The 9,087-nt window shown below is 40.4% G+C and overlaps 1 non-coding gene across 1 annotated transcript; it reads right to left on the bottom strand.

The window, feature by feature from the left end:
• Positions 1-6,982: 6,982 nt before the first annotated feature.
• Positions 6,983-7,115, bottom strand: LOC125347454. The gene has a single exon (XR_007210228.1). It is a non-coding gene; the product is annotated as a small nucleolar RNA SNORA40 (small nucleolar RNA).
• Between the last annotated feature and the right edge of the window lie 1,972 nt (positions 7,116-9,087).

The raw sequence follows: 9,087 nt of genomic DNA, 5'->3' as shown, positions 1-9,087 counted from the left end.
TGCAACTCCATTGGTAATACTGGCCAATTTGCTCAGATACACTCACTCCTCTTCCTACAGGTGGTCAATGAGAGACGAATATAATTAATGATGCTATCCTACCAATAAGGACTCTGGTTTCATAGTACTAAAATAAGGATCAAATTAGTCATTTTTATTCTTTAAAATGAGTATATTTTTTATATAAAAAAAACCCAACAACACAAGGGTAAAACAGTGGGAAACTCTAGAGATTTCTGTTGGGAGGTTTTACAGAGTAGAGGATTAGCATTTATGAGCCAGTATCATCCAAAAATATCCCATCCATTTCTTTGACCCTTGATGCATCTACCCTACCTGTTCCAAGATTTCCTTGCTTAAGCCATGTATCCAAGTTCTAAAGCACTATGGTGCTATATTTGGGAAGCAGTAACAGGCCTAGGTGGGTTATGTGACCCTGGTATGGACTTTAAACCAATCTTTATTTTAACTTTGGGGGTCTGCCAAGAGTGAATAGCTGCTCTAGGCTACACTTAGGACAATGATGACTGCAGTGACAGACACATTTAAACAGTTGTTAGACTGTGAAAACCAAGATTCCTAAAATAGATTGGATGCAGATTTCATATACTCCTTATTTATCAGAGAAACATATGGAATCTTCATAAAAGTGCTGGAATTGTAGCACATATCTAGTGATGCAGTGATCATATTATAAATACCATACCCTAAAACTCTTACTTATTTTGATGGGTTTTTGTTTTTTATAGACCTGGGGCTTGAATTTGAGGCCTGGGTGCTGTCCCTGAGTTCTTTTGGCTCAAGGTTAGTGCTCTATTACTTGAGTTACAGAACCACTTCCAGCTTTGTCTGATGGTTTATTGGAGATGAGAGTCTCACAAAGCTGTGTACTGGTGGCTCATGCCTGTAATCCTAACTACTCAGGAGTCTCAGATTTGAGGATGTGGTTCAAAGCTGGGCAGGAAAGTCCTTGAAACTCTTATTTCCAACTAATCACCAGAAAACTGGAAGTGGAGCTGTGGCTCAAAGTAGTAGAGTGCTAGCCTTGAGCAAAAATAGCTTAGGGACAGCACCCAGGCCCCAAGTTCAAGCCCCAGTACTGGCAAAAAAAAAAACCACCTCAGGGACTTTCTTGCCCACACTGGCTTCAAACCACAATCCTCAGATCTAAGCCTCTTAAGTTGCTAGGATTAGAAGCATGAACCACTAGCACCTAGCTCTTATACATAGGTCTTTAATCTCTATTTATATATAACAAGAAAGCTCAGAACAATATACAAGCTTGTTTCTAGTCAAAAGCATTCTGATGGGCTGGGGATATAGCCTAGTGGCAAGAGTGCCTGCCTCGGATACACGAGGCCCTAGGTTCGATTCCCCAGCACCACATATACAGAAAACGGCCAGAAGTGGCGCTGTGGCTCAAGTGGCAGAGTGCTAGCCTTGAGCGGGAAGAAGCCAGGGACAGTGCTCAGGCCCTGAGTCCAAGGCCCAGGACTGGCCAAAAAAAAAAAAAAAAAAAAAAAAAAGCATTCTGAGAATAAATGTATGTGAAATGCTTGGTATATTCAATCTTCATTCCACAAGTCCAGCACCTATCAATCAGGTGCTCAAAACTCGGTGGAGAATAAACACACACGTAAGGTATTTGTCTTCTGGGAATATCAATTTCAAAGTGGAATGAAAGAATGACTAATAGTATAATAGAGACAGTATTCAGCTGGGATAATAATAACAGAGTCAGTATAATTAACTGATGGTGGTAAGGCTCGGTTAGAAACACACAAAGATAAGCAATTTGGAATGACAAAACAGAAGAGCTTCAGAAATTCTAAACAAGACATGGCCCTGGGGCAGTGTTTGCTCCTTTTCTCTCCATCCTCTTCCTTTTCCCTCTGGCCTCTGTAACCCTGCAGTGTCTTTACCTTGTAAGTACCATACTAGGTATATTCATACACTCCTTTCTTCTGATGATTAGAATTAATTGGTTAGATGGGATGGGAGTGTGGCCCAGTGGTGCATGAAGTCATGGGTTCTATTCCTCAGTCCCACATAAACAGAAAAAGCCGGAAGTGGGACTGTGGCTCAAGTGGTAGAGTTAACCTTAAGCAAAAGATGCTCAGGGACAGCACCCAAGCCCTGAGTTCAAGCCCCAGGACTGACAAATAAATAAATAAATGTAAGAATTAAGAGCTGGGATTAAGAGCGGTAGAGTGCTTGCCTAGCATGCATGAAGCCCTGGGTTCAATTCCTCAGCACCACATAAACAGAAAAAGGCAGAAGTGACACTTTGGCTCAAGAAGTAGAGTGCTAGCCTTGAGCAAAAAGAAGCCAGGGATAGTGTTCAGACCCTGAGTTCAAGCACCAGGACTGGCAAAAAAAAAAAAAAAAGCAAGAAAAGAAAAAGAATTATTTAGAAACCCCTACTTTATTGTTATTTTCAACGTACCATATGAAATTATGCCTTTTTCTTTTGTCTCTCTTCCCCCTGGTTTTACCCCTGATGTCACTGTAACTGATTTTGGTACACTGGGTATTGTATGTATGTTTATTGGAACTAGGGAAGGGGAACACCACAATGGAGACACAAAGGGTAAAAGGTGAACCAATGCAACATCAATATTTACAAGACAATATGCTGGGGCTGGGGATATAGCCTAGTGGCAAGAGTGCCTGCCTCGGATACACGAGGCCCTAGGTTCGATTCCCCAGCACCACATATACAGAAAATGGCCAGAAGCGGCGCTGTGGCTCAAGTGGCAGAGTGCTAGCGTTGAGCGGGAAGAAGCCAGGGACAGTGCTCAGGCCCTGAGTCCAAGGCCCAGGACTGGCCAAAAAAAAAAAAAACAAAACAAAAAAAACAAGACAATATGCTGTAAACAAGTTGTACATCTGGAAAGAGGGTGGGGAAGGAAACGAGGGAAGGTGTGAGAAAAATGAAGGAGGAGGTTACAAGTTTGATAAGAAATGTACTCACTGCCTTACATATGAAACTCTAACCCCTCTGTACATTACTTTGACAATAAATTAATTAAAAAATAGAAACCTCCTTTTTATTGTCAAGATGATATACAGAGGGGTTACAGTTACATGCTTATACATTTTTGTCATACCTGTTATCCTCTTCCTCCTTTTTCTCCCTCCTTCCCTCACCCCCACCCCTCACCCCAGCCCCCTTCCTTTCATTATTTTTTCAAACACCAAAAAATAAAACAAAAAGAAATCATATCCTTAACGTACATTGTCACTGTAGTCTACAATGCTTATGTCCTCTATGATTAGTAACTGTAAAACAGTTCCTTCCAGATTGGTGGTATATACATATGCATCTCTTTTCTTTAGCTACTTGTAATCTGCTCCTTTTAGGGGCTGGGAATATGGCCTACTGGCAAGAGTGCTTGCCTCATAGTCTGCTCCTTCTTTTTCTCTAATTTTCCCCGCTCCCTGCTGCCCTTGAGTTGCTTAGTTTGTTCTCTTCAGTGTGCATTACAGCTGTTGGGCCCTTTCTACTGTATTTCCCCCCTATTTTCCATTTATTCTGTGTCCTTCCAGCTTCTTTCAGATGTGTACCCATGTACATCTTGTGTGAGGTAAAGGGCATAAGGGTCCTTTAGTTTCTCTAAGACTGGTTGCGAAGAAGTCTTTTGATTCTTTATCTTTGGTGTTCTTTACAACCTGGATATTAAATTATGTGTATATGAATTTATGTACATATAATTTAGAATTTGTGTTTCACTTTTGGGTGCCCAGAAACCCCTACTTTAAAGAAACAGTTTGCCTTAGGTATTCCTAGCAGCCAACAACAGACCATGGCTATTGGACTTGCAACTTCATGTGTTCCCCCATCACGTTTTTCTTTGATGGTAAGACAACACATGCACCCGTGCACACATGCACACGCGCGCACACACACAATCTCTGTAGTTGGAAAGACAGTAGACTTAAAACAGAGAGAAAAATTTTAGTAAGAGCCTTAGTTGCCATGTATTTTTAAACAGAAACAACTTTCAATATCACTGTCATTCACATGTATTTTCCTCCCTTAAAAATCACTATCACAACCTAAAAATCATATTAAAAAATCACTGTCACTAGTGGAAAGTAATGGTGCCTGCCTGAAATCTCAGCACTGGAGAAACTGAGGCAGAAGAATAGCTAACATAAAATACACAATAGAGAGGAATGCTTTGGAGCCGGGCACTGGTGACTCACATCTGTAATCCTAGATACTCAGGAGGCTTGAGATCAAAGGTGGAAGCCAGCCTATGCAGGAAACTCCATGAGACTCATCTCCAATTAACCATCAGAAAGACAGAAATGGAGCTGTGGCTCCAAGTGCTAGCCTTGAGCAAAAGGGGCTTGGGGACAGTTCTGAGTTCAGGCCCCATAACTGACAAAAAAACCACACACAAAAAAAAACCTCTTGGAATAAGAAAAGACTCTCAGTTACTTTATGCCTTTAAACAGACACACTTTTCTACATCACTACTATTTACATTTATTTTTCTCTTAAAAATATCATTTTCACTATGGCAAGTAATGGAGCAATACCTGAAATCCCAGCACGGGTGAGGGTGAAGCAGGATTCTGAGTTGTTGACTAGCCTGGGCTACATGTTGAGTTCAAGGCTAGTCTGGCCTGCAACGTGAGCCCCTGTTTCTAAATAAATAAATAATCACCATCACTGTCTGCTATCCATGGAGGCAGAATGGAATTGACTCTCCTGAGGGCAGAAATATCTAACACTAGACCCCAACCTAGGACTCACCAATTCAAAAAGAAACTGCATCTTACTTAGAATACATATCCAGAGGCTGCTTTCACAAATCCTTTGGGGATAAGTTTTAGAATCCCATTGCTGGGATCACATCAACAAAATACAGGTCCACAGCAAAGAGAATGTGAGGAGAGAATCAGGAAGCTGGGAAGGGGGAGGAGCAAGTTCAGGTTTTCCAGCCCTCATCCACGCCCAGCTGTATGTTTAATGAATAAATAGGAGCAGACATATTTTGATTTCCTGATGGCCTCCTTGTTTTAAATGCAAAACCAAAAGTTATGCTGCCATTCTCTTTCTCTGCTGTAAGAGACATCTTAGTTTTATTTTGATCTGGGTAAAAGTTCAAATACAATCGTCAGGGGAAAGTGCCATAGAATTTTGTTGGATCTTTCTGGTCAGAGCTTAGAGATATGTACATGAGGTTTACTTAATTGAGCTCATTTGGAAATATTTTAACCTGAAAGAACAAATGAGTAACAGGTTTTCCTGTTTTAAAATAAAAAATGAGTTGCAACTGAAGTTGACTATAGTAATTACCTAGAGTTCTGGTGAAAAACAAGAGTCATCCAGATCTTAGGTTCTTATTTAATCATGCAACTTAATCATGCGATTCCTGCCCATTGACCGGAAGGTATCTTTTTTGTTTGTTGTTGTTTAGCACTGACTTTGGAAAAAGTTAGTGCACGTTAGCTTCCTCGGTGTTAATGTGCAAAATTAAGAACCATAGACAATAGAATATTTCATCTTCATATCTTTCTTAAGTGAATATCTGGATTTGGATTTGTAAATAGATGTAAACAAATGTCTGTAATAACATGCCCCAATCCCCTTCATTTCTGCAATATGTCTTGTTCTAATGAGTACAGGACACTTTCCATTCATTATGTGTTGGATTTGAAGCAACTCAATATCACAGTAGCTAGCATGAGTCCCGATCTCTCCATTTCCTAAAGGTGACTGCCAACAGCATGTAAATTCCACTCGATTCCAATTTGCATGGCTGCACATATCCATACAGCAGACAAGCTAATGTGATAATACCATATTTATTGTGGAAATCAGGTGTTCATTTCTCATGGCTGTCTTGTCATTGCTGAGTGCTCAGAACTTGGAGACCATTTCAGGCATTTTTCCACAAGGAAAATATAGTGAAGCTGCAGATAGAAATGTGACAAGTGCAGCTGCTGGTGTGTTACAAACTAGTTTCATGCACACTGGCATGAAGGTGGCTATTGCTATGCAACAGGGTCACAAATGATTTTTACATATTTCTTTCTGGTTTTCTCTGCTTCTAAATATATAAGGACTATACAGCCCTTTTATTTAAATATATATCACTTAAATCATTAAAAGACATTAATTATCTGTTAACCTTCTGAAGAGGATACAAATGAGAAACACATTTTTGCAAATCAAATATAGTTCAGCATAAGATTTATAAGAAGTTGACACACCCTCCCCCCCAAAAAAACAACTTGGAAGATGCTCTTTTTGCAAAGTTCTAGTAGGAAATGAGTGAAAAACTGATCATATCCACACCACTCTACAACTTAATTTATCTCTGGAAGCACATTTGTAGAGCCAACTGCTCACTCGACATCTCCACTTGAATATGTCAAAAATATCTCCAACTGAACACATCCCAAAGTGAAATCTTTGCCTCCTCCATGCCAGCTCCTCTCCCACAACTTCCTTTCCACCTTACCTATTTGCTCACCAGTGATTTGATAAACACCCTTGACTGTTCCACAAATTATCCAACAGTCTTCAACAAGACCTTGAATACAACCTCACTCAGCACATCTATTGTCTATGTTATACTGCTATAGCAAAATCCTAGAGACAATAACTTATTAAAAATGGAAACTTACATTCTTGTTGTTCTGGAGACGTGGAAATCTGAGATTGAGGCACCACGCATCTGGTAAAGGTTATCTTACTGCACCCTAACACCATGGAAGTTAGGAGAGCAAGGGAGAACAACCTCTCTCCTTGGAGTCCTTTTATAAAAGCACCTGCTCCAGTCAGATTGCCTACATGCCTCCCTCCAAAAGGCCCAGCCTCCAATACTATAGCATTGGCAACACCTGATGCTAGAGGGGGGCGTATTCAAATCCTAGAAATGGCCTTTTTTTTCTTTTACATCAACTTTATTCATAGAGCCAACCTGTGTGAGTTAACCCCCACATTGCCAACTGTTGTAGGAACCACATTCCTCTTACATGTACCAAATCTCATATTCAATAATGAGTTATGGGCTGCAAAAGAGGATTTACTGTGTGCACCTGTCTGTGTAAGGCTTTGTTACAAAACTAAACAAAGACACACACACACACGTGTACTCCACAATGGCCTTTTAAAGAATAGCATAGTCTAAAGGGAGGGCAAATAAAATCTTATGCAACACACTCTTCAAATTACTTGTATATGCAGATATACATCCAAAATGACAACAGAGCTGCCATTACCACTGCAAAATCTGTGAGCACAGAAAGTTAGAGCAGGGAAGTGTTCGAAGACTGTGGGAAAGAAACTAAGAGAGACTACTTAGAGCACAAACCTAAATCATCCACTGACAGAGAATGCTAAAATACTGAAAACAAGTCTAGGATCTGGTAGTTGTCCGCACTAGCCACGTTTGGAAGTAGAAGGCCAGATATTATCCTTGGAGTCACTGCTGCTCTGGTGGGAAAAGAGATAAATATAGGGATGGTGGTAACCCTCAAATATATGCCACGGGGGGAAAAAAGAAGGTAAGGAGAAAAATTAAGAATCTTATGAAATAGGTAGCTGATCGCTCATGCCTATAGTCCTAGCTACTTAGAAAGCTGAGATGTGAGGATAGCAGTTCAAAGGCAGCTGGTAGGAAAGTCCATGAGACTCTTATCTTCAATTAACCACCAAAAAGCTTGAAAGTAGAGCTTGTGACTCAAGTAGTAGAGCATCAGACTTGAGTGAAAAAATGAAAGGATAGTGTATTTGCCCTGAGCTCGAGCCCCAGGACTGGCAAATACACACAAAAACGTTAAAAGTAGAGCTGTGGTTCAAGTGATAAGAGCCTTAGCCTTGAGTAAAAAATGCTCACAGACAGAGCCCAGGCCCTGAGTTCAAGCCCCAGAACTGGCACAACAAAACAACAAACCACCAAAAAAGAAATCCTATGAGCAACGCATACCAAATCTCTCCCCTCCTCCACTATATCACCATTAAATTATGCATTAAACAACTGCATATTATTATGTTGTCTAAGCACTCATAAGCTTGAAACCCAATCAACAAATGCTTAGACAAGTCAACAGACTGCTTCTATACAAAGATGTTGTAAAAAACACAAAAAGAACTAAGAAATTAATTAAATACTTCAACTAATGAAATATGTTCCCTATACCTAATCCCAATGCAAAAATCAAACTAACACAGCATCAGAAATGGAATGAAATAATCTCAGTTAAATAGAGAGGCATCAAAACTGTAAGGCCCCCCATTAAAACCCCCTTTTAAGAAAGGGATTAGTGGGGCTGGGGATATGGCCTAGTGGCAAGAGTGCTTGCCTCGTATACATGAGGCCCTGGGTTTGATTCTCCAGCACCACATATACAGAAAATGGCCAGAAGCGGCGCTGTGGCTCAAGTGGCAGAGTGCTAGCCTTGAGCAAGAAGAAGCCAGGGACAGTGGATCAGGCCCTGAGTCCAAGCCCCAGGACTGGCAAAAAAAAAAAAAAAAAAGGGATTAATAATAGGAGCTGTAGCCCCAAACCTAAATAACACCCCCACCATGGGGATGAGTCTCTAATGTTTTAAGATTTGAACATACCACCCCTGCTCAAGGATATATTTTGCTTTTAGGCTATGTTTTGATTTTTATAAAGTAACTAATGGTCATGCTGGCCTGGCCCATGTTTTGCTTCTGTAACTCAAAGCTAAGTTCTGCTTCTGTAAATTTGCTTGCTTGCACAAACACCACCTGCATGTGGTTTTTGCCTTTTAAAATGCAGCCCTATTAAAACTTGGGCTGTTCTCACTATCCTGAAGGTGAGAACAGACGCTGTGCAGCTGAAATAAAGACTCCTAGCCCAAGTGTTTGAGTGTTGGTGACTTTGTTGTTGTGGGTTTGAGGTCCACCTGGGTGGCCAGGATGTAACAAAAACCAACTAAAATAAAAAAGTCAAAATGTAAGAACAAATCATAGACCCATTTAATTCCCTTTTTCTGGATGGGGAGCAGGAAATGTTTCTCTTCTTTCTCTATTTCTTCCTAACTTTAACCCTATTACACCGAAGTAAGTCCTTGATAAATTTTTCAAGAAAGAATTTT

This window comes from Perognathus longimembris, chromosome 2 (assembly GCF_023159225.1).
Source record: "Perognathus longimembris pacificus isolate PPM17 chromosome 2, ASM2315922v1, whole genome shotgun sequence".
Lineage (NCBI taxonomy): Eukaryota > Metazoa > Chordata > Mammalia > Rodentia > Heteromyidae > Perognathus > Perognathus longimembris.
The sequence above is the reverse complement of the archived record's forward strand: the minus strand, read 5'-3'. Positions and strand labels throughout refer to the sequence as shown.